This window comes from Suricata suricatta, chromosome 9 (genome assembly GCF_006229205.1).
Source record: "Suricata suricatta isolate VVHF042 chromosome 9, meerkat_22Aug2017_6uvM2_HiC, whole genome shotgun sequence".
Taxonomy (NCBI): Eukaryota; Metazoa; Chordata; class Mammalia; order Carnivora; family Herpestidae; genus Suricata; species Suricata suricatta.
The window spans coordinates 78,682,830-78,692,194 of record NC_043708.1 but is presented as its reverse complement, the minus strand read 5'-3'; positions in this window follow the sequence as shown (position 1 = coordinate 78,692,194).

Genomic DNA, 9,365 nt, shown 5'->3' with positions numbered 1-9,365 from the left:
GAATGCAAACATATGGTATCTATCCTTCTCTGCCTGACTTATTTTCGTTTAGCATGACACCCTCAAGGTCCATCCACTTTCCTACAAATGGCCAGATTTCATTCTTCCTCATTGCCATGTAGTACTCCATTGTATATATATACCACATCTTCTTGATCCATTCATCAGGTGATGGACATTTAGGTTCTTTCCATAATTTGGCTATTGTAGAAAGTGCCACTATGAACATTGGGGTACATGTGCCCCTATGCCTCAGCACTTCTTTATCCCTTGGGTAAATTCCTAGCAGTGCTATTGCTGGGTCATAGGGGAGTTCTATGGATAGTTTTTTGAGGACCCTCCACACTGTTTTCCAGAGCGGCTGCACCAGTTTACATTGCCACCAACAGTGTAGGAGGGTGCCCGTCTCTCCACACCCTCGCCTGCGAGATCATGTTTTATACTTACTTAATGTAATAGGATGTAACATTTGAAAATTTTAAAGTACGTAGAGTTAATAGATACATTTTCTGGAGAGGTTCCAGACCAAAATGCAAAATTTCAAAGGATGTCTCAAAACTAATTACATGACTCACTACTAATACACAGAGTGTCTAAGAGACTAGGATTGAGGAATGATTTTAACAAGGATTTCTTTGGAGAGAGCTGGGCTGGGATTTTAACTCTCCACGAGAGGGCAAGATGAGGTACCTTCACCTCATCTTAGGTCCAGTATAAGAGACATACTAGAAGCATTTACTGAACTTGATGTGAAATTGGGATACAGAGAAGACCAGAGATTTCTTCCTATTTGAGAAATTGAAATCGCATCTAACAGGCGGGTTAGCTTTAGGTGGATGAACTGGGGGAGTGTGGATGACTCATATGAAAGGAATCTCAGATGAGAAGTCCTCACCGGTGGGGCTCTTTCTAAGAATCCATAAAATAGCTCATAAGAGTCAGTGTTATTTACCAGAGAGTACAGGACCATTTTATGATTGTACTAATTCGGTAAGAGTTTTCCTGCATACCCCAATCTCTCCTTTCTTTTCTCAACACCCTTTGGACTTGGAAGAGAGGATTTCAACCAGATTAGAAAAATGGAGAAGGGGAGGTATGAGGAGGAAGGATTCCCCTTCCCTTCAGCCATCCCCTTTCCTGACCCCCTACCCGTCAAAGTCTTAAGGAGGGGAGGAGGGAGGAATTCTAATTTCAAATCCAGTTTGAAATTTTGGTTATTTGCCTGTAATTAGACACTGTTAAGTATGAATTTGAGATGTGTTTGCAACTTGATAGGTGGATTTTTTTGTTACCAGAATGATTAGAACAATCATGGGATTTTTGAGTTTTCATACAAGTCAGAGGAAGAACATTCTCATTTTATTCTTTTATTATTATTTTTGGAACATTTTCATTTTAAAGGGAGTGAGTGAGACAAGATAAAGATGAATCCTGTTTGGTAAACTACTGGTTGAACTTTGTCATTTCCAGAGGGTCTGTTGGCGCAATCCTGGGCAGTATGTGGAAAAGGCAACATGGTTTGATACAAAGACCCTTCTGCTACATCACAGCCACATGACCTTGTGAAACACACCTAATTCCTATGAATCATGGTTTCCTAATCTGCAAAATTAAGTGAATACATAATATCCACCTTTTTTACTTCACAGTATTATTGGAAAGATCAAATGAAATTGCACATTTAAAAAGGTTTCTAAATTCTAGTGGAGGGGGCAGGGGGCGCCTGGGTGCCTCAGTCAGTTAGTTAAGTGTCCGACTCACGATCTTGTGGTTCACGAGTTCGAGCCCCACCTCAGGCTCTATGCTGACAGCTCAGAGCCTGAAGCCTGCTTCAGATTCTATGTCTCCCTCTCTGCCTTTCCCCTGATTGTGCTCTTTCTCTCTAAAAAATAAACACTAAAAACAATTTTTTAAAATTCCAGGAGGTAGTCCAAATCAATTAAGTACCTGGTGATTAGTATACTATTACTAGATAGTACTTTGAAAATTCATAAAATCTTCCCTTTTTGCCCATGGCCTGAACCATCCAAAACACACAGCCAAATATGAACAATTAAAGAAGAAGAAAGCTCCAGAGAAGGATATTCCACAGAATCCTCAGTGGCCCCTTTCTATTCCTAACACTACCAGGAAAATCTGTTCTGCCTGCCTATTCTTATTGTTTTATCACCACTTATTAAAACCACTGACAACTTAGCACTAATGAAAGTTTTCTTCCCTCATCAGTTTTTCAGCACCTTCTCCAACAGAAGTGTCGAATTACTGGCCAATTATGTGGAAACTAAAGTGAGCCCCAGAGAGTCAGTGAATTACTAAGAAAAGCACTGACAGAGGGAGGTAATGTCATCGGAGAAGGTTGACTGAAAAAGCATCTTTGCGTGTCTCATAGAAGGACCAGGAAAGGAGAAGAGAACGTGAAGATGAGCCCAAGGGACAGCTTTACTCGTCAACAACGAGAAAAGTGTGAACATCTCATATACAATACAATATCTGTCCGCGGTTATGGCAAGGGATCTCCCTGACAAAGCCACTAGGAAATAGGCTGCCGCTAATTAAAAATGGTTCAAGCAGTGCTTGAATGTCACAGTGTTCTGTTGTATCGTGTAGAATAACAAAAATAGAGGCATTTGTGAAGGAAGATGGACCATGCAATCTGAGTGATGCCACAGTTGTGCCATAAACCGTTCCTCGTTTTCCCCTCCCCAGCGTTTCAAATTAGATTTTCAGCTTCTTGAATCAATGATGATGGCTTCCACCACCTCCACCACCACACCCTATCTGTCTGCTTTTTCTCCTGTGAGCAGTGCCATTTAAAAGAATATAAACCACCTCTTTCCTAGCTTCTCTGGAGTTTATGTTCTGAAATGAACTTTGCATTCACAGACCAGTAAGAGAATAACTATACTGTGTAGCAGGGTGGATCAAGGAATGGAACTGACAGATAGAAAGCTTATTAATTACCTTGTGTTCTGATGGTAAAAGGGATATATTTATATATACATATTGGAATGGGGGAGGAATAGAGAGTGGTGTGAGGGAGCTATTTTAGTTGGTGAAGAGATGAGAATCTAAAGTCAAAAGAAAAATAGTACACATTAGGTGTAAGATTTAAAGTTCTAACAGTAATGAAGAGGACTAAAAATAAATGAACTCTCCAAACCAGGAAGTGGTATGGGGAGCAGAAGTGAATTAAAGTGTTTCATTTTTTATGGTGGCTATAGTCAAAGACACTGTCTAAAGTTAACAAGTCAAGAAACAGAATTGCAAAGTATTCTTTTAAACTTTTTTTTAATGTTTTTTTTTTTATTTTTGATACAGAGAGACACAGAGCATGAGAGGGGGAGGGGCAGAGAGAGAAGGAGACACAGAATCTGAAGCAGGCTCCAGGCTCTGAGCTGGCTGTCAGCACAGAGCCTGACGCGGGGCTCAAACCCACGAACGTGAGATCTGACCTGAGCTGAAGCCGGAGGCTTTAACCGACTGAGCCACCCAGGTGCCCCGCAAAGTATTCTTTATAAAAGCTGAAGTGTCTGTCATTGGTTATAAACACAATGCAATGGCTTTCCTGAGGGGTTGAAGCAAGGCTTCGGGGACACCATGGAGCAAAATGTATCTAAGAGTTGGCCTTGCTTTCTTTCCTTCAACCCAAGACTCTGCTTTTCATCTGTTTTACCTCTTGGGTTACAGTGAAATATTTTGATTAAAAATCAAAACTCTCTTTGCTTTTAAAATGTTTGAAAAATATCATCTGAGGACAAGATGCATCTATTACAAAGATCTGGATTAAAATCTTAAATTCTGGCAGGGCCAAAGGAATCCTAGAGAAAAGAAAGGTAAGTGGCTTTTATAATACACGTCTTCCTTGACTTATGATGGGCTTACATCCTGATAAACCCATCATAAGCAGAAAATATCCTAAGTTGAAAATGCATTTAATATACCAAACCCACCCAACATCATGGCTTAGCCTAGCCTACCTTAAGCGTGCTCAGAACACATACGTCAGCCGGTAGTTGGGCAGAATGATCTGGTGCAAAGCCTGTTTCATGTTAACATGCTGAGTATCTCATGTAATTTGCCAAACACTGCACTGATGTGAAGGACAGAATGGTGACATGGGGACAACTTGTTTCTCAGCGTATCGTCAGTTGTTTACCCTCACAACTGCGTGGCTGACGGAGGGCTTGCTGCCCTGCATTACTACAGAATATCGCACCACAAATTGCTCACCCAGGGGAAGATTCAAATTCAGAAACTGAAGTGCCATTTCTACTGAATACATATTGATTTCATACCCCTATAAAAATAAAAAAAAACATTTAAGTCAAACCACTGTAGTTGGAGATCCTCTGTATTATACATATCCATATAATCACTCCTTTGAAAATGGATTCTCCTCTACCCATGAGCTGCTCCAGAAACCATAATTTCCTACCTACTCAGGCCACAGATTATTGAACCAAGAGTGAAGAGCTCACTGAAGTTTGATGGCTTTAAATTTAGATTCTTAGGTCTAGACTCTGGGATTTGAACTGAGTTGATACAGACTTGGGAGCTGCAGGGTGACTGTCTTGGCCACTTTTCTGGTAGATAATGAAGATCCGGAAGGAAGCAAAGAGGAGATGAGGAGATATTAAGGAGCCCCAGAGAGAAAAGATTTCCTCTCCTTTGCATTTCATAGTCCTCCCATCCCTGATGAAACCATTAAATTCTATTATCCTCGATCTTTCAATAAAGCCTCCATATCTGTCAAGTGTGCATGGGTTTTGTTTCCTTGAATCTGAAAAGAAAAAAGGCTTTGTACAAGATATAGAAAAGAATGCACAGAACTTTGAAGAGAGAACTTAGAAGGTGTTAGGAACAGTTAATAAAATTAGTCCAAGAGGAAATTGTTAGAATTCAAAAAGGCTCAGATGATAGAGATGAAAAGGGCACAGCCCGTGAACATCCACAAGGTGACTTAGTGGTTGGAGCTCAGAGAACCTACTGAGATGAAGATCTGATGACTAGGAAATGAGTCTATCAAAGAAAGGCACACACAGAAAAAGACTTTACTTTCCTAGGGTCAGAGAGAACTAAGGGATTTCCTGACCTTTGGATTGGGGCTAGAAGTAGAGAGAATAAATAAGGGCATTTGCAGCCATAGGTAAAGGCAGCTGTCTAGTGGTGATAAGAAGCCAGGAGTAACTAGCCCGGACTGAGTAGAATTTGAACCTCCCAAAACAGTTGCATTGAAAAAAACCTGTTTTCAAGTTATTTACCTAATTTATACGTGACTTAAAAATTTTTTTAACATTTTTTATTTTATTTTTGAGAGAGATAGAGATAGAGCATGAGTAGGGGAGAGGCAGAGAGAGGGAGGCACAGAATCCAAAGCAGGCTCCAGGCTTCGAGCTTTCAGCACAGAACCTGACATGGGGCTTGAACCCACGATCTGTGAGATCATGACCTGAGCTGAAGTCAACTGCTTAACAGATTGAGCCAGTCAGGCGCCCCACACATGACTTTTATCGTGACATTCCCATAAAGCACAGTGATAAAAATAATTTAGTAAACCAGATGCCCGGACCTCCTTATTCCATTAATTAGGCTCAAGACAACCATCTATACCTCCCAGGTTTCATTCCCAAACCCATCAAGGTTCTTGGAGGAATAAGGGTCTCCTGGTTTATAGGCTCCATTCAGGAAGTAATTACAGGGACAGGCAGGAAAGGACAGTTTGCTCTCTTCAGGAGTATCTCTGTGCTGCCACCCAGTGAATTATGGGAGAAGGAGAAGTTTGCTTTATAAAGGGAATATTTAAGGCTTAAAATAATGAGCTTAGAAGACACGAACATACATTTCTTCAAAGAAGACATACAGATGGCCAACAGACACATGCAAAGATGCTCAACATCACTCATAATCAGGGAAATGCAAATCAAAACCACAATGAGATATAACCTCACACCTGTCAGAATTGCTAAAATCAGAAACACAAGTATCAACAAATGTTGGCAAGGATATGGAGAAAAAGAAACACTTCTGCACTGTTGGTGGGAATGCAAACTCGTACACCCACTGTGGGGAACAGCATACAAGTTCCTCAAAAACTTAGAACTACCATATGATCTAGTAATTCTACTACTGGGTATTTACCCAAAGAATCCAAAAACACTAATTTGAAAAGATATATCTACCTCTATATTTATTGCAGCATTATTTACAACAGCCAAATTATGAAAGCAGCTCACGTGTCCAAGAGACGGATGGATAAAGAAGAGGTGGTATATATGTACAATGGAATATTACTTAGACATAAAAAAGAATGAAATCTTGCCATCTGCAACAATATGGATGAATCTAGAGAGTATAATGTTAAGTGAAATAAGTCAGAGAAAGACAAATTACCGTATGATTTCACTCTTATGTGGAATTTAAATGAGAGAGAGAGAGACAAAGTGAGAGAGAGAGAGAGAGAGAGAGAGAAAGAGAGAGACAAAGAGAGAGAGAACACAAGAGCAGGGGAGGGGCAGAGAGAGGGAGACACTGAATCCAAAGCAGGCTCCAGGCTCTGAGCTGTCAGCACAGAGCCTGATGCGGGGCTTGAACTCACAAACTGTGAGATTATGATGTACACTGAAGTCAGACGCTCAACCGACTGAGCCACCCAGGTGCTCATCAAATGCTCAGTACAGGGCATAAGCACTGTTAAGGGAACATTTGGTTAACCCTGCAAAAAAGGTTTCCCTTCTCTGATTAAGAGAAAAGAAACTCTCTGTGTTTCCTCTCTGGCTGTTAAAACACATATGCACACACCTACTTATTTAAAAGTATTTTCCTCTTGCCCTAAAGATACATTTTCTTTTGAAATCAGTTACAGTTCCCCCCACACTTTTATTATTTTGGCCAATACATGCTGTTGTTCAGCAAAACCTTCAGCAGTGTAGGTGGTGTTGGAGAAATCATACAATTTAATGGACAAGCAATCTGTGAAACTGCACTCATGTGCATGCTCGTACTCCATGTTCTTACACAGTGCCATGGCTCTTCTCAGAAGGAAATCTGCATTATTGTCCTTGGGAATAAGAATAGATCAGAATTTACCGTTATGTAACAATGATCCATTATTAGATGGTGTGCTTCATGCATGGTAACCACGCTCCAAATGGACCTTGTCTCCATGGTCCTTGCTATGTAGCTAACAGAGGCCAATCTGTTACACCAGGTTTTCCCTAGTGTGAATCACAGCCGGCCTGCCTGAGGAGCACCTCACCCTAGATCTACCAATCCAGATCTAGATCCAGATCTTTACCGTTCCAGCTTCCCACCAGTTTTTCCACTCTTTGAGGCAGCAATTATTTTCTTTTTTAAATGTCTATCTATTTATTTTGAGAGAGAGAGAAAGTGCGTGAGAGCACATGAATGAGCACTCATGGGAGTGTGTGTGCCTAAGTTGAGGAGGGGCAGAGAGAGAGAGAGAGAAGGAGAGAGAGAATCCCAAGCAGACTCTGTACTGTCAGTGCAGAGCCCTACACAGGGCTCCATCCCATGAACCATGAGATCATGTCCTGAGCCAACTGAGCCACCCAGGTCCCTCCAGCAGCAATTCTTAAATTTCACTGCATATTGGAATGACTCAAGGAGCTTTAAATAATAATGATGCCTAGTTCCATCTCCAGAGATTCTGCATCAATTGGTCAGTGGTGTGGCTTGAACATGAGGGCATTCGAAAGTTCCCTGAGTGATCCTAACATGTAGACAAGGCTTAGAACCACACTCTCAGGCTCCTTAGATTGGGCGGGGGAGGTCTGATTATTTCCATGTCACTTCCTCTCATTGTGCTTGACACAGGGGCCCTGGAAGAAGTAGTTGAGGGATGATGTTGATGTGCAAATACTACAGACAGCACTTCATTCCTCACTCTTGGTAGGCAGAGATTGTCTCCGTCTTCCAGAAAGTTTTCCTCAGTATCGATAATCTTTGCCCTATAGGATGTTCAACTGCACTTTCCCCTAAAGCCCTACAAATGTATTAGGAATAAAGTCTACAAGAATGGCCTCTTCATAAGTGCATCCCAGGTTTTACAGCCTCTGGACAACAAATATATCTTAAATAATACACTGAGCACAAAAATGTAAAGAAATAATTAGGTATGCTTTGATATTGTTGACAAACATTTTTAATTCTTTTAATGTTCGTTCCTTTTCTTCTACCTCCCTCAATAGTTAAAGAAGAAAATCTAGGAGTTCCTCTTCCAGCTTCTTGCCATTCTTTTCTGCTGTCTTGCCTTTGCTTAAGCTTCTCTATTTTTGAAATGCCTTTCTTATTCCTTCTCTACCTGGTGAACTCATTTCATTGCTCAACTTTCCCAAACAGCCCTTCCTCTAATTAGAATAAATTGTTTTTGCATACTCGCACTTCATCCTGAATCTATTTAATGGCAGTGCTTATCAAATTGTATTATAGCTGGTTCTTTTCACAATTGTGGTCTTTGCTAGATTAATCCAACAAAACTTATTTTTTGTTATTAATGTTTATTTATTTTTGAGAGCAAGAGAGACAGAGTGTGAGCAGGGGAGGGGCAGGGACACAGGGAGACACAGAATCTGAAACAGGCTCCAGGCTCTGAGCTGTCAGCACAGAGCCTGATGTGGGGCTCCAACTCATGAACCATGAGATCATGACCTGAGCTGAAGTTGGATGCTTAAATGACTGAGCCACTCAGGCGCCCCTAATCCAACAAACATTTAATGAGTGGCCATGAGTGCCAGGCCTTGGGGTAATCAACACAAAAAATAGTATTTTCTCTGTGCTCTCTGCCCTTTAGGAGCTCATATTGTAGTGAGGAAGAGAGATCCTCCTATTATCCCTTGGTAGATGCTATAAGACGTAGATAAACAATGGTAAAGGAAATTCTCTAAGTGTTAAGGGTTGTTGTTTAAAATGGGAATACTTAATTTTTTGGATGTCAGAATCATCCTCAATTGTTAAGGGAAGTTGGATTATTTGGACAAATAATAAATAAAAATTCTTTCATTAAAGTCTAACTTTATTAGTACAGTTGGAAACAATATTCTGGCTACGATCAACTATTGATCACCTACAGAGTGGTTTTTATGATGATATGAGCTGTATAGAACCTTTTTGAATTTTGTGCTACCTCTAAATGGTTGGACACATTTCTATCATTTCAAGGTACAAATCCCAGGTGCAGGAGGAAGAAAATACTGGGATTTGACTTCATTAGATTTGGTTTGAACCTACACTCTATTATTTATTAATCAAGGGGCTAAGTTACTTTTCTTGAGCATCAATTTCCATGTAACACGAGGATAAAAGTGGATACCTCACATGGTTGTATGGATGAGTAAATAAGATAATGA